The following is a 24,117-nucleotide window of genomic DNA, read 5'->3' on the forward strand; positions in this document are numbered from 1 at the left end:
TCTGCACCCTGTACTTCCTAATTATGTTTTCTAATAAATGCAGTACTTTATATTTTCCTCTCCAAATTTTATCTAATTCATTTTATCAGATCATTTTATATACATGATTATATTATTTCAACTATTCACAACCATTCAGTGATGATAATCCTCTCTATCTGCATCCACATCGATACAGTTTTTGACAGAAGAAAGCTCAATAGCTCAATTGACGTTGATTAATTAATTAATTCTCAGCTGTTCAACTCATCTATTCATTCTTTGTCATTTAGGTCACATCCTACTATCTTACCCCAGGATACCTTACAAGACTTTGTCAAGCATCTTGCTGAAATAGGTATGTGATGCCACTGGTATACCTTGATGCAAATGCACATAAAATATAATTTAACATATTTGTTTTATCATATTGTCAAACAGCACATATCATATATTTGTTTATGTCTCCTCCCCAACCCATTGCTACTCTTTATTGGTTACCTTATTTCACTTTCTTTCAATAATATTCATAAACCATGTATTTAAGTATAACTTCTAGAATTACAGGTGTTACCGGTATGATATTGTTTCCCACACCCACTTTTCTCCCCCCACTGCCCTCAGGTCCCGCTTTTGATAATCAAGACAAAATTTACTTTTCTCATCTACAACAATGAGAAAAACTTTTTGTTGGTTGCTTGTTTCTCTCCATTACTTCTGAAGATCTAATGCACCTGAGCCTAGAGACTTAAACACAATTAGGTACTCACTTTCCATCTTCTCATTTTTTCAGTCTGCTACTAAAATTAACCATTTCAGGTCTCTTCTTTACAGTTTGAGGGTCGTTCTTCCTGATAAACATGACAAAAGCCACAGGGAGAAGGACCGTTTTCCTTCCCCTTTGTCATATGCTACATTGCACCATCTGGCTCAAGCCAGGAGTCTAGCCCTTCCTATTCTTCTTGCCCTGAACATAACCAAAATGCATTTTTACTTACTCAGCATTTTCTTTGCAAGCTTCAGCTCATCCTTTACTCCAGCTTTATTGATTTTATTCTGACATGTGACCATGCTGCTGACAACCAAATTGTGCTAGGGAAGGTGAAAGAAAGCTTGTCAAGACTTAGTGAAGCTGAACCTGAAACAAACACCAATCTTGCTGGTTACACTGATAATTAATCCTGCTGAGAGCATATTCCCAAAAGAGGATTGGAGGCTAAGAGATGGGTTTGATCACATGAGATAGAGACACCCATCAACTCTATGCCTGATGCTGCTACCGTATGGCAAAGAACATTCTTTACAATATCTGAAGGATGTCTCTGAAATAACATCTGTGCCTAAGAATAGCAATACTGTCCATTGCGTTGATTTTCAGTAGCCGATGCCAGACACATAGTAGTACTCAATAGAAATTTGTTTATTGACAAAATGAGAACAATAAATATTGGAGGAGAGGAAAAAGGATTATTGCCTTCAAGTCACATGAGGGACTAAAGTTGAGAATATGGATTTAATTGTTTATACTGTCTTTGGACTGATACGACATTTTTCACTTTAAGATTCTGGCCACTTTGATCCACAGGGAAACGTTAGTGGTGAAAATATAGAATCTGCTTCTTGGAAAATGCATTGCTTAGACAGATTAAAGACACATAAGCTAGAGAAAGTATGCAAATCTTCCTTGTTTGAATGGAAGGGAAAGGAGGCAATGGCAGGAATTAGTGGAAATTTTCAAATCTTAGTCTCTTTCTGATATTTTTGATAAAAGCCGCTGGGAGTGAGTCAAGAAGGAAGACTAACAAGTTCATCCGCCAAAAAACAACTGGTATTTTCTCTTGAATATTAGTAATTAAAAGTGTTTTAATACTCTCAGTTATTCTCGGTTAAGTTTGCAGAAAAATGTGTATGTGTGTGTGTGTATAGGTGAAAAGAGAGAAAGAAAGAAAGAATCATTTTTCTTTCCCTAGGGTTCAGTAGTTTAATATATAATGTAATCCAGGGCTTTGCAGAAATGAGGTTGTTTAACAACTCCTGGTACTGCGTGTAGTAATCTCTAAGTTTGCTCAAGTCCTTTTGGAAATAGGCATGGCGGAAATGATAGATTACTAATCAGTTCCCTGTGTATTTGTATTGATTCTATAGCTCACTGTTCACACTTGCTTAAACATTCATTCAAACTGAGACCCTTTTTTGGTTAAAAAAAAAAGTACGCAGTGATATGAACTGTGTTAACTGGTGACTAGCTGGAAGGGAGAGGTTTTCCTCAGCCACAGATCCAACTTCAGTTCAGGGTTTGCTATTTTTAATCACAGAACTTTGAAACTTAATTCAGTTAAAGAGGGAGGAAGTTGTCAGAGGAGGGTAGCTAAAAGTTCATGCTAAATTTACTTAGAACCAGATTGTGTTCATTAATATTTATACGTCTCTGGTTGGGAAGGGCGATTACGCTCCTTTAAAAACACTGGGTATTCATTATCCGCGTATCGCGTGGCCTTCTGATCAGGGAAGGTGGGTTTTCATTGTGCGATCAGTGGAGATACAGATGGAAACCATCTGGTGCCTCATCCCTTGTCTGTCAAAGCCTCGTCTTGTCTCTCACATGTCAACGATGAATGGAAGGATTTCAATCTCGAGCTGAACAATGCAGCTCGAATCCCTCAGCTAGCCAAGGGGTTCTTGGCAAGCGTTGATGGGCTTAATATTTTAAAGAAACCAGCAATCATTTTAATTCATTAGTTGAGGCCTGTTGTTCTAGGCAGTGTTTTTGATTTGTATTTTGGGCATTGGCTTTGTTTTTGACTCACAAGCGTATTCCATATGGGCATATTTTCTTTTACACAGTGTAACTCGTGGGGACAAAAGTGGGAGTTTTATCAGATAAAATGACCAAAATGCTGAGAGTTCTTTTAATCATCTTCTGTATTGATTATGATTCATATTAAGAGTTACCAAAATTTTCCTTGTTAGCTAAGAGCATAAATCAGAGAACACAGAATTTAATTAACCTAACTATAGGCAATACGTCTAAAAATCCATGCATTTCCTATCTCAGTTCCTTTGAGATAAGGAAACTTGGTGCAGAGCTGTCTTAGAGCACCTTGGGTCCACACTCTAGTGGCTGGCTGGCTGGCTGCCTGTGGAGGTGACTTCCGGGATGGAAGCAAAGTAACCAACCCACATGGTTAGCTTTGACAGTTGTACTCTAGCTAATAAAGAACAGGTTGGTTTTGCTGCATTCCACATTGAGAAGAAAGAGGTGAATCACCAAAAAGCAAGTTGATGTCAGAGCCCTATTCAGAAACTCATTTCCAGGGTACATCCTGGGGTTGGTAGAGATTCAGCTCAGCTCTTTACACCTGCCAAGACTGTGGTGGCCATTACAGCAGTTATAAGCCCACCACTGACATGAGTGTGGAGAGTGGACATATGTATACATATAACTGATTCACTTTGCGGTACAGCAGAAACTAACACAACATTGTAAAGCAACTATACTCCAATTTAAAAAAAAATTCATAAGCTTGAAAAAAAAGATTGTGCATTGCACTGTATGTAAATTTTACCTTAAAATAAATAAAGAGTTCATAATATGCAAGAAGAAAAAAAAGAGAGAACACATAACAGGCAAATTCTTTTATTTATTGTAATGATTGTTGTGTTGATACATAGTGCTTATTACCTGCCAGGTACTGTTCTACGATGCTATATAGACTTTCATTCATGTAATCCTTGCAACCACTCCAATAGGTAAATTCTATTATTATCCTCATTTTACGGATGAGGAAACTGAAGCCCGAAGAGATTAAGAACTTGCCCAAACTCCATAGCTTTTAAATGGCAACATAGGGATTCAAATCCAGATAGCCAGTCTCTGAAATCTGTGTGCATATCCTGCAAATTGTCTCTCACAGTCACCATTGGAGGTAGAGGTCATTCTTGTTATTTCTGTTTCAAAGATGAGGAAACTAAAGCACGTCCTTAGTCTAGGACGTATAAATTGTAGCTGTGGAGCCAGGACTCAGACTTTCTGAATCCCATTCTCTTTATACGATGGAAAATTCAGAACAGTCACTATGAGGCACCACAATAAACTCAGTCATTAGAGAAGTACTGTATTTGTTCAGGGTAATACAGTCCTAGGAAAAGGAAATATACTGATTCTTTACAGATTTACAATAATGTAATTCAACCAAATGATTATAGTTTATTTTCGACGAACATGGAATTGAAATTAACTCATTCTGATGCTACTCAATTGAGTGTTTACTGTATTTTTCTTGCCTCCAAATGTTGGTGAACGTAATCCTTAGTACGTAAAAAGCTTTTTCAGGGCTTCCCTGGTGGCGCAGTGGTTGAGAGTCCGCCTGCCGATGCAGGGGACGCGGGTTCGTGCCCCGGTCCGGGAAGATCCCACATGCCGCGGAGCGGCTGGGCCCGTGAGCCATGGCCGCTGAGCCTGCGCGTCCGGAGCCTGTGCTCTGCAACGGGAGAGGCCGCAACATTGAGAGGCGTGCGTACCGCAAAAAAAAAAAAAGAAAAAAAAGAAAAAAAAAGCTTTTTCAATTCAATAGGAAGAAAACTGAATAGCCACATTTTTTAAAGAATGGACAAAGAATGAAAATAAATACAAGTGGGCTATAAATTTTTTAAAATGACAAGAAGATTTAACCTCATTAAAGAATAGTAGGAACTCATCCTGTTACTAAAGTGGCACAGATTAAATAAAGTGGTGATATATAGCATCACCCTATGGTGCAAGGGAATTGTCTAAGGATGCTTTTTTTTTAAGGACAATTTTTCAATGTGTATCAATAGCCTTAAAGGGTATATACATTTTGATCTATGAATACTGCTTCTAGGGACTGATGCCAAGAATGGCATCATGAATGTGAACAAAGGCTTTTGATAGGACTTTCCTGGTGGCACAGCGGTTAAGAATCTGCCTGCCAATGCAGGGGACACGGGTTTGAGCCCTGGTCTGGGAAGATCACACATGCCACGGAGCAACTAAGCCTGTGCGCCACAACTACTGAGCCTGCGCTCTAGAGCCCACGAGCCACAACTACTGAGCCTGGATGCCACAACTACTGAAGCCCGTGCGCCTGGAGCCCGTGCTCCGCAACAAGAGAAGCCGCCACACTGAGAAGCCCGTGCACCAAGAATCCGCCTGCCAATGCAGGGGACACGGGTTTGATCCCTGGTCCGGGAAGATCCCACATGCCACGGGGCAACTAAGCCCGTGCACCACAACTACTGAGCCCACACGCCACAAGTTCTGAAGCCCCGTGCACTCTGGGGACCGCATGCTGCAACTACTGAAGCCCACGTACCTAGAGCCTGTGCTCTGCAACAAGAGAAGCCCCCGCTCGCCACAGCTAGAGAAAGCCCGCGCAGCAACAAAGACACAGCACAGCCAAAAAAATCAGACCTTTTTTTTTTTTTTTTTTGCGGTACGCAGGCCTCTCACTGTTGTGGCCTCTTCTGTTGCAGAGCACAGGCTCCGGACGTGCAGGCTCAGCGGCCATGGCTCATGGGCCTAGCCGCTCCGTGGCATGTGGGATCTTCCCAGACCTGGGCACGAACCCGTGTCCCCAGCATCGGCAAACGGACTCTCAACCACTGCGCCACCAGGGAAGCCCAAAACCCGACTTTTTTAATAATCGAAGAAAACATTATTTATAAAAGCAAAAATATGAAACAACTGTTAAAGTTTTGATAAAATATATTTAGCACATTCCTGTGATGGACTAAAGGCAACTTTAAAAATATGATGTCTAAAATATTTAGTAATACAGTAGGATGTAAAAGATGTAAGTGAAAAAGCAGGTTAAGAAGGTTATAAAACAATGTGTACAATACAATCATTTTTTTATGAAAAGCAAATTGATATCAAAGTGTTAATAATGTTATTTCAAAGTAGCAGTGGAGTTATTTTTATTCTTTTCCTTTCTGTTACAACAAAAAGTGAATTAAAAATCAGAAATAAAATAATACCTTTTAACTTTAAAAAATTTTTTCTACTAGATTTTTATAATCCTGTAAAAAATGTGATGTTAATGAATGTAAGCAGGACTCTAGATTTATGGACATTTAATTAGGTATTGAGGCACAATGAAGGGACATAGAGTCGATTAGCCCTTTTTTTAAAATATTTATTTATTTATTTATTTATTTATTTATTTAGGCTATGCCAGGTCTTAGTTGTGGCACACAGGATCTTCGTTGCGGTGTTTGGGCTTCTTAGTTGTGGCATGTGGACTCTTAGTTGTGGCATGTGGGATCTAGTTCCCTGACCAAGGATCAAACCCGGGCCCCCTGCATTGGGAGCGTGGAGTCCTACCCACTGGACCACCAGGGAAGTCCCCAGTTAGCCCTTTTAATTTGTATCACGTAGCACAGCGGTTCTCATGAGGTCCACTTTCTGATTCAGGAGGTGTGGATGAGGTCCAGAAATGTTCATGTCTAAGAAGTACCCCAGGGCCCAAACTGTTTCAACCATGTTCTCAATCATAGCTGGATGTCAGAATCCCTTAAAGAGCATAAAAAAAAACCCCAGAACAATTAGGTCAAACCTCTGGGTCTTGGACTGGAAGAACTCCAAGTGCTTCTAGCTGTTGGCCAGGGCTGAGAACCACTGCTGCCACTGCGCTTCCAAGCCACCATTTTAATCCTGTATTAATTTCAGAAATTGAAAAGCTGAAGCCCTCTGTCTGCAATTAACTGAACTATAAATACTTTGAAGATCCTTAGTCACCAAACAGGTAGTTTTAATAGAGTGATTCTTCATCAACATTTTTAAGATGTCCCTGGAAAGCACTTTTACAAAATTTCTCTATTTAAATATCTTGGCTTCTGCTGGATTGGAGTAGAGAATTTTCCTCTGAGAACATTTGTTGTGAAGTAAATTAAGGTTTTCTTGGAGTAGGCCATATATACCTGGGTGTTCATTCTTTTCTTTTTTTTCTTCTTTTGAAAAAATTTTTTATCTTATATTGGAGTATAGTTGATTTACAATGTGTTAGTTTCAGGTGTACAGCAGGGTGATTCAGTTATACATATATCCATTCTTTTTCAAATTCTTTTCCCATATAGAATATTGAGCGGAGTTCCCTGTGCTATATAGTAGATCCTTGTTGAGTACCTATTTTATATATAGTAGTGTGTATCTGTTAACCTCAAACTCCTAATTTATCCCTCCCCCCCACCTTTACCCTTGGGTAACCATATGTTTGGTTTTGGGGGGTTTTTTAGGTTTTTTTTTTTTAATATAAGTGTTTATTTATTTATTCATTCATTCATTCATTCATTTATTTATTTGCCATACCACGCAGCATGCAATGCAGGATCCTAGTTCCCTGACCAGGGATGGAAACCGTGCCCCCTGCAGTGGAAATGCAGCGTCTTAACCACTGGACTGCCAGGGAAGCCCCTTAAGTTTTTTTTTTTTAAGTCTGTGATTCTTTTCTTTTACAGTGAAATCAGATTCAATAAACAGATTGTCCTAAAAAGTACTGATGAACATAAAATTACCCAGAATCATGCTTGATACACTACACTGGGTACAGTCCACAGTTATATAGCACTAGGACATACCTCCTTGGAAACGGTAGGGCTAACCCACTATTACGTGTCTGCTTTACATACAAAGCAAGCGTCTGACACATGGATGAGCACTGATACTTGGAAGTCAGCAGTGGGTACTGAAGTGCATTGAATCGGTTCCAACCTCTAAATACATTGTGCTCCAAATGTGAACCATAGGTTAATTCTTGAGAACACAGAATTTGCTTGCCTGTGGAAATAATGGTTAAGTCCCCTTTTTCAAAACTCAAAGCCGGGGCGACAGGAACCAGGCAAACTGGTAGCAGAGTAGGTTTTTCTCATCATCCGCCCTTTCTTTACCTTCTCAGTGTCCTCTCTTCTGCTGCAGATGACCCCTCCCAGCTGTGTCAGTCATTTATTGCTTTATAACAAACCACCCCACGACTCAGTGGCTTCAGATAAAAACGGTTTGCGATTTCTCACAGTTCTGTGGGTCAGGACTTCAGGTAGGGTTGGCCGGGCAGTTCTCTTGCTCCACTTGGTATTGGCTGGGGATCACTCATTCAGCCTATTCGGCTGTGGCCGGGCTGGGCTAGAAACTCCAAGAAGCTTTTACTCAACTGTGGGTGACCTGGTGTTTCTCCTGGGGCCTTGCCACACAGCTAGTTTGGATGTTCTTACAGTGTGGAGGTCTGAGGGGGCTCAGAACTCTCACATGGAAGCTGGCTTCCAAGAAGGAAGACGCAGAAGCTTCCAGTCCTCTTAAGTCTTGGACTAAGAAGTCCCGGGACCCAGCATACCACTTCTTCCATGTTCTATTGGTCAAAGCAAGTTACAAGGCTGCCCCAAATGTAAAAGGGAGGAGAAGTGCATCCTACCTTCAATGGGGGAGTGGCGTGTGCTTACAGGGAAGGAAAACATTGGTGGCCATCTTTGGAGACGGTCTTCTGTACCATCCCTTCCCTGTTGGATTCTGGAGGAGGTTGGGATATGAGGTCCTAACTCTTCAAAGTAAGACCCACCAATGTGGTCATGTCCCCAAAGCTCAGGGGCATCCAGAGATGCGAAAATTCCTCAGCAGCAGCTAAAAGAATGGTGAATTCATGCCTATCCCTCTTTTAGCTCCTGTTTTGTCATTAAAAAGTCAGGAATCTGGGCTTCCCTGGTGGCGCAGCGGTTGAGAGTCCGCCTGCCGATGCAAGGGATGCGGGTTCGTGCCCCGGTCCAGGAAGATCCCACATGCCACAGAGTGGCTGGGCCCGTGAGCCATGGCCGCTGAGCCTGCGTGTCCGGAGCCTGTGCTCTGCAACGGGAGAGGCCACAACAGTGAGAGGCCCGCATACCGAAAAAAAAAAAAAAAAAGTCAGGAATCTAAGTTTGCATCTGGGGAGGAAATGGAGGAAAGTGGCCATATCAACGTTAGTTTCAGCCGTATCCAAAACCCCAAGTAACAGTGAAGTAAACAAGTTTATTTGTTTCTCCTGTGAAGTTCAGAGGCAGGCCCAGCAGTGCTGGCATAGTTTCTTTAAACCCACTACTCCACCCTCAAAACAAAATTGGAAAAATGGCAACTCTTCCATATCTACTGCACAGATCAAATCCATATCCTTAATTCAGATGATCCTAATTCCTTACTCGTGGGTCTTTGACTCTGGGCAGTTATCCATCCATGCCACCAAATTTCCTGAATGTCCACTTTTTATGGAAATGATGCTAGCATAGCATACAGGCTTCGTGAACAATTACAAATAGAATTTCAAGCCTTATAAAATTTTCCAAGCCCCCCAAAGCTACGGAGTTTCTCTTCATTTCTCAGGGTGTGAGTCACAAAATATTTGCATCAGATTTGCCTAGTGAGCGTGTTTAACGTACAGATTACTGGGCCCCATCCAAGACTTTCTAAATCAAATTCTTTGAAGGATAAGACCCAGGAATCTGCATTTTCACAAGTGTCCTCAGTGATTGTGTGTGTGTGTGTGTGTGTGTGTGTGTGTGTGTTGAATTTGGAGAATCATTGCCATAAAACATTGGGTAATGTTTTAAAACTTGCAGTATTTTCATTTAGCGCATCGTCGTCTCAACTAAGAAGCCACTTTGCAAAAGGTGCTACAAAGAGGGTTATAAATACGTGGTTTAAGTAAATTCTTCAGTGTTCAGTGCGGGGGGGATCTAAATACATAAAACTTAAGGGCAAATAAAACCTTTTTTAGAAAGTTTCATAGTCGTACAAGTAACACTAGATACGGTCACAGAAAAATCCTTTTTCATCTGTATATCTTTAGGGTGTGTGTGTGTGTGTACACATAAATGTGCAAACCATGAAAAGGGAACAGGGTTGCAGCAGACTACAACAGAGATTGAAGGGTAGCATCTGCCCTAAGAACAGCCAACTTCTGGGAGATAATTAGACAAGTTGGCATGGGTTCGAACAGGGAAGAAAAGGGAAAGAATAGGACAAACGTTTAATGACCTTGAGAACACAAACTCCCCTTCAGACAGTCACACGACAGCTGGACAGTATTGGCTTTGGACCAGGCAACCCAAGTGTGAATCTGCCTCAGTCACTTACCCAGTCCTGTGGTTATGCGTAAGTTACTTAATCCCTCTAGATCCCCATTTCTTCATTTGTGAACCTGGATGATGAAAGAACCAACATAATCAGTGACACACGTGCTGGGGAGAGTTAGCAAGGAAAACAGCAGGAGATGTTGGCATGAGATGGGCACTCAGTGGCACCCATGGGAGAGGGGCCAAAGCTAAAAAGACTCTGTCTTGTGAAATGTAGCTAATCAATAGTGCTATTTTAAATTCATATTAAATATTGCATATTTAATTCAAGAGTGACCAAAACCAAGGCCACCCATGCTTTTAGGGTTTCTGGCTATAGACGGATGGTGAGCCAAGTTAGAATATCTGTAGGTAGAAGAAAACTTCAAGAGGAGCTAATAACTGAAGCCCATCATTTTGACCTTTGAGTTTCTAAGAACTAAATGACAGCTCATTGGTGATATTGCTCTAGTTTTCTATACTAGCAAGTTATTTTTTGCTGGTTGCAGTCAGAACATGTGAGGATGACACTGATTCACTCAAGAAATTATTCTAACTCAATGGGACATGACCTCAATTTCACCCAATTACATTTTCGATCTAGAGGAGTCCTAGGAGATAATTTAGGCCTATTTTATAAATATTTATTGTTAAACCAGGAAGAAATGACTCGCCCCAAGGCAGGTGGTGTCTTCGTGATTCGACCCATGTTCCTTCTCCTCTGCCGTAATACTTTGGCCAGGGATTCTGGGCCAGCCCTTTCTTTCTTTTTTTAATTGAAGTATAGTTGATTTATAGCATTGTGCCAATCTCTGCTGTAGAGCGAAGTGACTCAGTTATACACATATAAACAGTCTTTCCTTTAAATATTCTTTTCAATTATGATTTATCATAGGATATTGAATATAGTTCCCTGTGCTATATACCTTGTTGTTTATCCATCCTCTGTATAATAGTTTATATCTGCTAATCCCAACCTCCCAGTCCTTTCCTTCCCCACCCCCTCCCCCCTTGGCAGCCACAAGTCTGTTCTCTATGTCTGTGAGTCTGTTTCTGTTTTGTAGATAAGCCCATTTGTGCCATATTTTAGATTCCACATATAAGTGATATCATATGGTATTTGTTTTTCTCTTTCTGACTTATTAGTATGATAATCTCTAGTTGCGTCCATGTTGCTGCAAACGGCATTATTTTGTTCTTTTTTATGGCTGAGTAGTTTTCCATTGTATGTATGTACCACATCTTCTTTATCCATTCATCTGTTGATGGACATTTAGGTTGTTTCCATGTCCTGGCTATTGTGAATAGTGCTGCTGTGAACATAGGGGTGCATGTATCTTTTCAAATTAGAGTTTTGTCCGGATATATGCCCAGGAGTGGGATTGTGGACCAGCCCTTTCTTAATCACCAGTAATAAGTGCCTACAACTGTGCTATGTTTAGGGGCCACTGCTTTGAACAGCACAGACATGGTTAAGCTCTTAGATTGCTCACCAGCTAGGAAGACCCACTGAACAATTCACTGAATTTTAGCCAAAAGGATTATGGGAGAGTTTAACAAAAGGATGTCAAGGAAGACTTCCCTGTTGAGCTGAGCCTTAAATGCAAAGGTAATTGGTCAATAAAAAGCAGGAAGGGAAGGAAGATTGAATGGTATGAAGCAAGGGAGATGTAATGGGAGTAACCAAAGAACCTGGAGGTCCTGAAAAGCCAGTGGGGCAGGAGAAGAGAGAGAGGGGAAAAGTAGAGCAAGGTGAGATCAGAGGGGTAGGCAGGAGCCGTGCTGAGAACAGGGACTCTATCTAAAGGGTTAGAGAGAGTCATGGAAGGGTGTTAAACAGGTAAGAGACCACACATGCAATCAGCGTGTCTGAGCACTGACTGCAGAGTGCAGAGGGATGTGGTTGGAAGGAGGCTCACAGGGGTGCCAGCGGGTAAGAACAGGCAGGAGTCAGGTATGCTTTGTGCCATGTGATTTATTTAGCAGAGCTTTGTTTCATTAGGGAATTATTAGCATTTTTTTTTTAATAAATTTTTTTACTGGGTAAAAACAATACATACTTATTGTAGAAAATCTGGAAAATAAAGGAAACATAGAACAAAATCACCCCAAATTCCACAATTAAAGTCAAATAGCTTTTTATACTTTGGGAATATTTCTTTTCTAATCTTTCTTTCCTAAGTTCATTTTTAATATATATAATATATATTATATATATATATAATATCATACCAAGATAAAAAGTTTATATACCATTTTTACAAAAATATTGTTAGCATTTTTGAGTGCTCACTGTATGCAAGATTCTGAACAGAGTGCTTTTCCAATACTACCACAATTTAATCCTTGAAATAACCGTATGAGGTGAGATCTATTATTGTCCCCTTTTATAGATGAGGAAACTGAGGCTTAGAAAGATTAAGCCACTTTTTAAACAGCTTTACTGAGGTGTAATTGACATACCATGAGCTGCATGTATTTAAAGTCTACCATTTGATAACATTTGACATAGGTATATACCTGGGAATCTTCACCATAGTCAAGATGATGAACTTAAATGTCACCCCAAAGTTTTCTCTTCTCCTTTCATTAATTATCCCTTCTCCCCACTGCCCTCATCCCTAGGCAGCCATAGATCTGCTTTCTGTCACTATAGATTAGTTTGACTTTTCTAGAATTGTGGACTCATAAGTATGTATCATGTTTATTGTGTGGCTTCTTTCACTCAGCATAATTATTTAAGATTAATCCTTGTTGTTGTATGTACCAATAGTTCATTGATTTTTATGGCCTAGTGGTATTCCATTGTATGGATACCACAATTTCTTTATCCATTCACCTGCTGATGAATATTTGACTGTTTCCAGTTTTTGACCTTTACAAATAAAACATCTATGAGCATTAGTATACAAATCTTTGTATGGGTATATGTCTTCATTTTTCTTGGGTAAATACCTAAGAATGGAATGGCTAGGTCATAGGGTAGGTGTTACTTGTTTTACATAAAGAACACTCAAAACCCAATAATAAGAAAACAAGTAACCCAAAATAAAAGTAGGCAAAAGTTGTAAACGTACACTTCACCAAAGAAGCTCTACAGATGGCAAATAAATGCATGAAAAGATGCTGAACATTATTAGTCAGTAAAGAAATGCGAGTTAAAATCATAGTGAGATACCACTATACTCTGATCAGAATGGCTAAAGTGAAGAAGACTGACCATTCCCAGTCTTGGTGTCTCCCATACTCTGCTGGTGGAAATGTAAAATGGTACAAACCCTTTAGAAAATTGTATGGTAGTTTCTTAAAAGGTTAAGTGTAAACTTACTGTATAAGTTTCCTATGGCTGCTGTAACAAATTACTATAAACTTGATGGATTAAAATAGCAGAAATTGGGCTTCCCTGGTGGCGCAGTGGTTGAGAGTCCGCCTGCCGTTGCAGGGTACACGGGTTCGTACCCCGGTCCGGCAAGATCCCACATGCCGTGGAGCGGCTGGGCCCGTGAGCCATGGCCGCTGAGCCTGCGCGTCCGGAGCCTGTGCTCCGCAACGGGAAAGGCCACAACAGTAAGAGGCCCGCGTACCGCAAAAAAAAAAAAAAAAAAAATCAGAAATTTATTCTTAGTTCTGGAGGTCAGAAATCCAAAACCAAGGTGTCAACAGGGCTGTGCTCCCTTCAGAGGCTCTAGGGAGATTCTGTTGTTTACCTCGACTGGTTCCTGGCGGTTGCCAGCATTCCTTGGCTTGAGGCTGCATCATACCAGTTTCTGGTTCCATCTTCACATCACCTTGCCCTCTTCTCGGTGTCTGTATCCAAACTCCCTCTGTCTCCTCTTATAGGGAAACGTGATGATATTTAGGGTCCACCTACATAATCCAGCATATTCTCTCCCTCTCAGGATCCTTAATTTAAGCACATCTTTTGCCATATATGATAATATCTACAGGTTCTGGAGATTAGGACATGCACATATCTTTTGGAGGACTAACATTCAGCCCACTACACCTACCATAAGCAAATTTTTAACCTCATGTTATAATACAAGCAGGTTCTCATTTTATTAAAATTCTTTGTAAGTATCTTTTCAAATTTTCACAAAATATTTTCCATATCAGTGGATGGATGCATCACAGTGAACCATCACTTCAACTATTGAACATTAAGGAGATTCAAAAGAAATTCTTTATTTAAAATAATATTGCAGCAAACATCTTTATGTGTAAAGCTGTTTATCTCTATATTTTGAGATTTTTTTCCCCCTCTTAATCTTCATAAATGAGTTCTGTGGGCCAAAAACTATGAATATGAACTTATTTGTGTATCTTCTAGAAGGGTAGTACCAAGTTATAGTCTATCTAGAATATAAGAAAGCCTCTTTAACAGCTCCTTCCTATTTAAAGTAAAAAAAATTCTTTTTGCAAACTGATAAGTAGAACATGGTATCTTATTTTAATTTATATTTCTAATGGAATGAGATGTTTTCCTGTATTTTTTTAACTTTCTAAAATTTTCTATCTTCTGCTCAATTGTCAATTTGATAATGCTTTTTTTAAAATGATCTTATATGAACTCTATATAGTCAAAAATAGTGACACTTTAAAATTTGTGTTACGAATGTCTTTCTGAATCTGTGGTTTGCTTTTGAATTTTGACAAGTTTTGATTTTGAGGAGTTTTAACAAACAAAAGGGTAAAATTATCTTACATAGGGACATTTTCCTTTGTATTTCTCCTACTGTGGCATTTTGAGAACATTTGAGAATTTGAGAAAATTGTCCCACATTCAGAGAGCAGATAACCATTCATCTAATTTTCTCCTAGTTTTTAAAATCCATCTGTACTTTTATTTTGATATATGAAGAGAAGTTGAGATAATAACTAAGTTTTTCTCAACTCCTAAATAATTATCTCAAAATCACTTTTATTGACTAATCCATCTCTTTATTGTTGATTTGTCTTCTTTATCATTTTTTAAGGTTCTCATATCAACTAGAGTCTGTTTTGGAGGACATTTATTCTATTCCATTCATCAATTTTTGGCCAATACAGGAGATTTATATTAAAATTTTAAAATATATTTTAATATCTAGGCAAATCAGGTATGAAGTTATATTTGTCTCTAATCAGAGAAGACTTCTGCTTAAATACAATGCTGTCATTGCATTTTATAAAAGCAAACAGGCTAGCACATAAATTATCTTGCCAGTAACTTATGTCAGCCTTTACTTCTATAAATTAGCACATATCTTTTTGACTCATGATGGAATACTCTCTGAATATAATGTTTACATCCTTCCCTTTCCTGCTCCTATCTTATCCCCAAACTCATGGCCAGATGAGTTAGTGTATTTAGAAGTGTCCTTGGAACTTTTAAGCTATTTGACAAATACACTTTCAGCATGCTGATTTTCTCCCCCTCAGCCACAAAAATGACCAGCAGCTGCTCAACTAATCATATTCCCACATTCTGATTTGGTTATTTAAATCAGGGTTTCTCAACCTTGGTACTATTGACATTTGGGGGTAAAAAAATTCTCTGTTGTGTCCTATACACAGTAGAATATTTACCAGCATCCCCCATCAGTTGCCAGTAACATCATGCCCTGCCTGCTCCATTTGTGACAATCAAAAATATCTCCAGATATTGCCAAATGTCTCTTCTGGGACAAAATTGCCTGCATTGAGAATTATTCATTTAGGTCAAAGTAGTCAGGCGGCATGCAGCATAATAAATGTATTTAACTTTTATTCACTTATTATCATTTTTTGGTGATCTTAGGAATACAATCAGGTTGAACCTAGAGCAATCTAATTCACTGCACAATGGTTCACTGTCATTGGGCTTAAAAAAATCAACCCGAGGGCATTCTGCTTGTCCATGTGACTTAAACATGACCCTAGTAAGAAGAATGACATTATGATTGCTCAAAATAAAACATCTCGGAGATCTCTTCCCGCTCATCCCTCCCCACCGAGCCTATGTTGATGGTAAATGTGAAACGTTGTCAATTTGATAACCGTATTGGTATATGTAAATGAATGATGCCCTGAGTTTTAATCATACATTTTGATATTTAGAAGACAGCCTGAACTCTCTGTCCGTAATTCTTTGACTCATCTTGCCTTTGATTTTAGCCTATAACCATGGCTGTCTGAGCTGGTTAGTTCAGAGGGGTTTTACAAGATGGTAATGAGGCCAATGTTGCAGTTTCAATTAGCCTCACAGAAGAAAAACCCAGCTTCACAGCAGCAGACTGAACTGCTAACCCAGCCACCACTCTCGGCCAACAGCCGAAAGGAAGATGAGGACAGAGGTTGCTGCCGACTCAGCACTCCCAGGACCGTTTAGCCTGGACAAGCCAAGGTCACTCATTGGTGGTGATGGGCCATCCGTGTTGTATCCCTCCACCAGTTCACTGCAGAAACAGATGAGGAAGAGCACCCTGTAAATCAGAGCTGCCTTGACAGCCAATGTAGACCATCGGAGCAAAGACTTCTTTATTCTAAATTTTTGGGAATTAACGAATAGGACAACCACAGTTTTGAAAGGTGAACACCTCTTTTTTTGTTTTCAAATTTATAACTTTGGCCATCTGTCTGAAGTGTGTTCTATCCGCTCATGAAATTATCTTCTAGAGCGATGGGTGATCATACACAGAAATTTGCCTGCTGCTGTGCAACTATAACAGTTAACACTGGCCATTTTTCATTGGAATGGGAAGACTTTAATAAGTATTGAAATGGAGATTGAATTTCACTTGGATTTAATATGGCTTTATATTGGCAAAGCGATTGTAACAAGGATCCCTAGCACCAGTTTCCCTAATACTAGTTTTTTTATGTAAAATGTATCCTCCATGGAGACACGGCCCTCTGCATCTGCCCTGCAGTCTAATGATTGGACTCAATTCTGCTTTTGGAATATTTGCATTGTTCCTAGTAAACTGCCCATATAGTAACAGATGCAAGTAAAGCTTGGACAATTTGGTTTATACTCTCAGTTCCAGCATTAAGGTACATCTGCTTTTTTCCCTTTTCCTCTGGGCTTTGAATTCTGATCATACTCTCCAATCCAGGCCAAATTTTTCCTGTAGGGAGCTTCTGAAGCTTAAAATCATTTATATAATGGTCCTTTCTCGTTGCTGCCTGAATTTTTCTTCTGGATTGTCAAGAGATCCAGAATGTGGATCTCGAATATCGAATCTCGAATATCGAATGTGGGTCAATATTCTGGTGATGAACAGATATTTAATTTCAAGCTCTTCCATTCAAAATGCATTCATCAAAATGCAATCAACTTTGATAGACGATGGGAAAATAGCTTTTAGATATTGATACTAACCTCACCTTATCAAAGATCTGCTAAACATACCGACTCTCAAATGAATAATAGTGGACAAACCAAACAGACTGAGCCTTGACTGCAAGAATATCTACCGATGTTTCCGTGGATTACTTTTTAAGCACTGAATTCAGGAGCATATGCTTTTTTTTTTTAATTGAAGTGTAGTTGATTTACAATGTTATGTTAGTTTCAGGTGTACAGCAAAGTGATTCAGTTATATATACATATATATTATATATATATTCTTTCTCAGATTCTTTTCTATTATAGGTTATTATAAGATTGAATATAGTTCCCTGTACTACACAGTAGGTCCTTGTTGTTGATCTCTTTTATATATAGTAGTGTGTTTCTGTTAATCCCAAACTCCTAATTTATCCCCCTTCCCCTTTGGTAACCATAAGTTTATTTTCAAAGTCTGTGAGTCATAGGAGCATATGCTTTTTTTGAATTGATTTCTGTAATGCAGTGGCATGGATACCACATTCTCTGTTACCATTAGAGTTGTATTCAGAATCTCTTGTTTCAAAACACATGATGTTCTCCTCTTTCTAAGAATTTTAATATTTATCTAACATTCCTGGGTGTCAGGCACTGTGCAAAGTGCTTTAATAAATTATTTCATTCAATTTTTTACCATGGCCTTGTGGCATATACTAGATATTATTATTATCCTCGTTGTAGAGCTGAGGAACTGAGGGGTAAATGTTAGCCCATGGTCCAGGATCAGACAGATAGCTAACACCAACACATAGCAAAGCCAGAACTTGAATTTGATGAGTATGAATCCAGGGCCCATACACTTAACTACTACATTACACTGCCTCCTAGAAGTCATTATCACAAAATGTGTATTATTTTTTTATTTCCAAGAATAATAGTATGATTTTCTTTCTGTTATTACACTTGATTTAAAACAAATAAATAAACATGATACTCAGATACCTTTCGTGTCACCCAAACCTGAATTCCTACAGAAGTCTTGTCTGTGCTAATTTAACTTGCAGTGGGGCCTTCATTCCTCTGTTTTTCTTAAATGAGTCTTAAATTTGTAGCTAGAGACGTGTTCATGTTTTGAGTAATTGTACTTCATTCCCTGTGACATTGTGGGTACTTAGAACATGTTCAATGATGTTTTAAAGAATGCAATTTACACCACTTCCTTTGGAAGACTATAAGTTAAAAAATGGTAGAAGGTGTCAAACCATAATTACATTGAGGGTTTTAGTAACCTCATAAGCCACAAGAACGAAATACCAAAAAAAAATTTTTTTTTCAACTGCCAGCATCAAAGTTTCATTTGCTGATTCTATTTTTGCAGCATTGATGGAAGTAATCCAGTTAGGTTGACATTTTTATAGAGGATGTTTTAATGTTCAAATAAGCCGTGTGATTTCACCATCTTTATTTTCTTTATGGAAAAGGGTTTTTTTCTTCTGTAATGATTTGAGCTATGAAATGAAAATGTGTCTTGTGGGTTGGATTATGGCTCCAGAAGATACATTTTAGTTGATAGAAAAGCCTTTGCCATAACCACAGTTGATGTTTACAGATACACACCCCTTCTAATTTTTAATGCTGTTGCTGTATTTCTTAGTGAATCTAATCACAGAAAATGTGTCAAATGGAAATGGAAACTTGGTCTCAAACATATGCTTGGGTTTCTGTTAGCAGGAAACAAATGTCCAAATGTGATTGCAGACAAGATCACATACGTGCTCACACATGCACTCACGTTTGGATCCAACTGGGAACCTGGTGACACGCGGACACTTAGAGCCAGATACTAAGCATATGTGGAAATTCGGTGTGATCACAACAGCAGAATGCTACAATATTTTTTCATTCAGTCTGATGCTGGAAGAGAAGCCAAATGACAGCAAATCATAAAACAAATGTCATTCTCTTCTCGGAGCATGATGTTTGAATAATGGAGAAAGAAATAGATCAATTTGTTTCAGTGTGACTTTCTTGTCATTGGCAAATTGATAGATACACTTCTGCTCTTCAAGAGAAAGTAGGCTGACAAACCTTTCATGGTTGAGATATGTGAGATAAAATGGCTTATATCTGATGTCTCTCTCCTATAGGACAAAATATATCTATCACACACCAAAAAATATATAGTATCTGCAAATTCATATAGTTCAATATGACAGAATAATATTTATTATGTTCCTTTTTTCCTCAAGATTTCTTTCTGTGTTTTTTAAAAAGATGGCAATTTTAATCATGTAAAAAGGGCATAACTTTAAAGATGTGGCATCTTATTTGGCATAACTTAAAGGTTTAAGTAACTTTAAACCTTACTGATACACATATCTTGTGTGGCAGTCAAACTTTTTTCTAGTTTTATTGAGATATAATTAACATACAGCACTGTAAAAGTTTAAGGTGTACACAGAATAATGATTTGACTTGCATACATCATGAAATGATTACCACATTAAGATGGATGAACATACGTCAGCTCATATAGATAAAAACTAAAGGAAAAAGAAAAACACTTTTTTTTCTTGTGACGAAAACTCTTAGGATTTACTCTCTTAACAGTGCTCATATATAATGTACAGCAGTGCTAATTATATTTACCATGTTGTACATTACGTCCCTGGTGCTTATGTGTCTTATAACTGGCAGTGCGTGCCTTGTGACCACCTTCTTCACCATACAAAGATGTTACATTATCAGTGACCCTCCCCAACCCTGTACATTTCGTGCCTGTGACTCATCTATTTTGTAAGTGGAAGTTTGTACCTCTTAATCCCCCTCACCTATTTCATTCATCGCCCCAGCCCCCTACCCTCTGGCCACCACCTGTTTGTTCTCAGTATCTATGATTCTGTTTCAGTTTTGTTATGTTTGTTCATTTGTTCTGTTTTTGTTCATTTGCTTTACAGATTCCATATATAAGTGAAATCAGGGTATTTGTCTTCCTCTGTCTGACATATTCCACTTAGCATAATACCCTCTAGGTTCACCCATGTTGTCTCAAATGGCAGGACTGCTTTTTTTATGACTGAGTAATATTCCATTGTCTACAGATCCCACATCTTTTTAATCTATTCATCTATCAATGGGCACTTAGATTGCTTCCATATCTTGGCTATTGTGAATAACACTGCAATGAACATAGGGGTGCATATATCTTTTCAAATTAGTGTTTTTGTTTTCTTTGAACAAATACCCAGAAGTGGAATTTCTGGATCATATATATGGTTGTTCTATTTTTAGGTTTTTGAGGAACCTTCATATCATTTTCCATAGTGGCTGCACCAATTTAAATGCCCGCCAACAGTGCAGGAGGGTCCCCTTTTTCTACATCCTTGCCAACATTTGTTATTTGTGTTCTTTTTGATGATAGTTATTCTGACAGGTGTGAGGTGATGTCTCATTGTGGTTTTGATTTGTGTTTCCCTGATGATTATTGATGTTGAGCATCTTTTCATATGCCTATTGTCTATCTGTATGTCTTCTTTGGAAAAAATGTCTGTTCAGGTCCACTGCCTGTTTTTAATCAGGTTGTTTGTTTTTTTTGATGTTGAGTTGTATGAGTTCTTTGTATATTTTTGGATATTAACCCCGTATCAGACCTATTGTTTGTAAATATTTTCTCCCATTCAGTGAGTGGCCTTTTTGTTTTGTTGATAGTTTCCTTGGCCACGAAAAAGCTTTATAGTTTAATGTAGTCCCTTTTGTTTATTTTTGCTTTTGTTTTCTTTTCCTGAGGAGACAGATCCAAAAGAATACTGCTAAGACCGATGTCAGAGAGCGTACTGCCTATGTTTTCTTATAGGAATTTTATGGTTTCAGGTCTTACATTTAAGTCTTTAATCCACTTTGAGTCTATTCTTGTATATGGTGTGAGAAAGTAGTCCAGTTTGATTCTTTTGCATGTAGCTGTCCAGTTTTCCCAACACCATTTATTGAAGAAGCTGTCTTTTCCCCATTGTGTATTTTTGCCTCCTTTGTCATAGATTAATTGACCATATAAGTGTGGGTTTATTTCTCAGCTGTGTATTCTGTTTCATTGATCTATGTGTCTATATTTGTGTCAGTACCATGCTATGTTGATTACTGTAGCTTTGTAGTATAGTTTTAAATCCAGCTTTGTTCTTCTTTCTCATGGATTATTTTGGCTCTATGGGCTCTTTTGTGTTTCCATACAAATTTTAGAACTATTTGTTCTAGTTCTGTGAAAAATGCCATTGGTATTTTGATAGGGATTGCATTGAATCTGTAGATTGTCTTGTATAGTATGGTCATTTTAACAGTATTAATTCTTCCAATCTGTGAGCATGGAATATCTTTCCATCTGTTTGTTTTGTCTTTAATTACTTTTATTGATATCTTATAGTTTTCCAAGTGTAAGTCTTTTACCTCCTTGGTTAGATTTATTCCCAGGTAGTTTATTCTTTTTGATGCAATCATAAATGGGATTGCTTTCTTAATTTCTCTTTCTGGTAGTTCATGGTTAGTGTATAGAAACACAACAGATTTCTGTATTAATTTTGTATCCTGCAACTCTACTGAATTCATTTATTAGTTCTAATAGTTTTTTGGTGGTCTTTAGGATTTTCTGTATATGGTATCACATCATCTGCAAACAGTGACAGTATTGCTTCTTCCTTTCCAATTTGGATTTCTTTATTTTTTTCTTGTCTGATTGCTGTGGCTAGGACTTCCAATATCATGTTGAATAAAAGTGGCAAGAATGGTCATCCTTGTCTTGTTCCTGAATTTAGAGGAAAGGCTTTCAGCTCTTCACTGTCGAGTATGATGTTGGCTATAGGTTTGTCGTATATGGTGTTTGTTGTGTTGAGGTATGTTCCCTCTCTACTCACTTTATTTTTTAATTTAAAAAAAAATTTTTAACAAGCGCTTTCATTTATTTATTGATTTTTATTTTGGCCACGCAGCACGGCTTGCGGGATCTCAGTTCCCCGACCAGGGATTGAACCCAGACCATGACAGTGAAAGCGCCGAATCCTAACGACTGCACCATCAGGGAACTCCCTCTACCCACTTTATTAAGAGTTTTTGTCATAAATGGATGTTGAATTTTGTCAAAAGCTTTTTCTGCCTCTACTGATAATTTTTTCAATATATTTTTATCCATGAATTCCCGTATGAGAGCCAAGGTTAGAATAGTTGTTCATCACTAGCAAGTTTCACCAAAAATGAGAATTAGAATTCTTTCAGAATCCTTTGAGACCTTTGGCTAATGGGCAAAATGTAATCCCAGGGAAGAGTAAACAGGAGCCAAATGATAACTCCTTGAAAAAATTCTCCTATACCATATTAGAAAGTTACAGGTAGATGAAATGTCCTGTAGGTTCACGGAATGGAAATGCCTTAGAATTATTCAGCCCAAGAGTTCTCTGCTATCCAGTGAGAGGGTCCAGGTCCACATGGGTAGGTTGCCATAAGCAGTGAGGTATGTTGTATGCAATTTTTGTCTAATGCTCAAAGTACTAAGGTTAGCAAATTATTTTATTCTTTTATAAATTAGAATATATTTGAAATTATCCTTCTCAAAATGCTGCACTAACTCAATAGCATTTCAAATTGGAAAGAAGTGCTATCTCAGATGGTGGGTCTAGTGTTACATACATATCCCTTGGAGATACTCCTGGGAATGAATCTTGGGTGAAAACATAGGGGTGATGTTTCCTAGCCGAAAAAATGTGTGCAATCAACAGATCTAGACACCTCCTGCAGACTTTTCTATGATGAGTAGAGATTGCTGAATTCATAAGCAAAAAGTTGCTGGTGTGCATGGAATCAGCAAAGGCCCATAATTTTGAAAGACATTTCTCCAGGGCTTGGTGAGACCTGAGGAAAAGACTTACACCACCACTATCCATTTTTTGTAATTGGATGCTTAGAGAGCTCTCAGCTTCTGTCTCCTTCCTAGGGAGAGAGCCCAACACCCACTGCCAAAGTTTGTTTTCTCTGAACTCAGTTTATCCAAAGTGGCCATGCTCCAGGAGTTGACCTTTTCTTTCTTTGGATGTGTTAATATCATGGATTAAGCTCTGTAGTTGGTCTCAATCTAATGGGTATTCCCATAAACCTAGGGAAGTGTTAATTAGTTCAAGGTTTGCGAGAGTAACTTATTCCTTTATCTACAATTTGTTACTTGCAGGGGTGGGGACACTTCACCATTGTTCCCATCTACCAAGAAATTAAAATCTTAATCTGACTATAATTGTTATTGTTGTTGTTGCTGTTTTTTGCTGTACAATTATGATATCCCTCTATATTATTTAGTGGGGCAAATTTATGCTATATCTTATTATCATGATCTTCATTTTATGTACCCCCTTTTGACACTTATGATTTCTATAAATTTATAATCTTAACAGCTGTAAACTATTCTAGGGATAGAAGATGTGACCATTCCAATTTTTTTTCTTTTACAATGCAGGAAAATCCTATTAAAGATGACACCAAAACCCTATAAATCACCCTCATAAGTTGAAGAATCCCAAGTGAAATACCAGCAAATTCGATCTAGCAAACCTTAAAAATAATAACAAACCATAACCAAAAGAGTTTGTTCTTAAGAATACAAGAAATTTTACTATTAGACAAATCTGTTACTATAATTCATCTTATCAATAGGTTAAATGAGGAAAAAATTTTATTATCTCTGTAGATGCCCCCCAAAGTATTTGATTTAATATATGTTACTGATG

General features: G+C 38.3%; 1 protein-coding gene across 7 annotated transcripts in view; it reads left to right on the top strand.

Moving 5' to 3' along the window:
• THRB (thyroid hormone receptor beta) overlaps positions 1 to 24,117 on the top strand; it is a 392,336-nt gene that overhangs the window by 75,889 nt on the left and 292,330 nt on the right. For 5 of the 7 annotated variants that reach the window (XM_027086498.1, XM_027086499.1, XM_027086497.1 and 2 more), the window contains one exon: positions 273 to 337. The exons of the other annotated variants lie outside the window; for them this stretch is intronic. The gene's annotated coding sequence lies outside the window, so the exon portion shown is untranslated. The remainder of the gene's footprint in view (positions 1 to 272; positions 338 to 24,117) is intronic. 7 annotated transcript variants of the gene reach the window in all.

The sequence above is a fragment of the Aethalodelphis obliquidens genome, unplaced genomic scaffold (assembly GCF_003676395.1).
Source record: "Aethalodelphis obliquidens isolate GAN/ISIS:26980383/991018 unplaced genomic scaffold, ASM367639v1 scaffold56, whole genome shotgun sequence".
Classification (NCBI taxonomy): domain Eukaryota; kingdom Metazoa; phylum Chordata; class Mammalia; order Artiodactyla; family Delphinidae; genus Aethalodelphis; species Aethalodelphis obliquidens.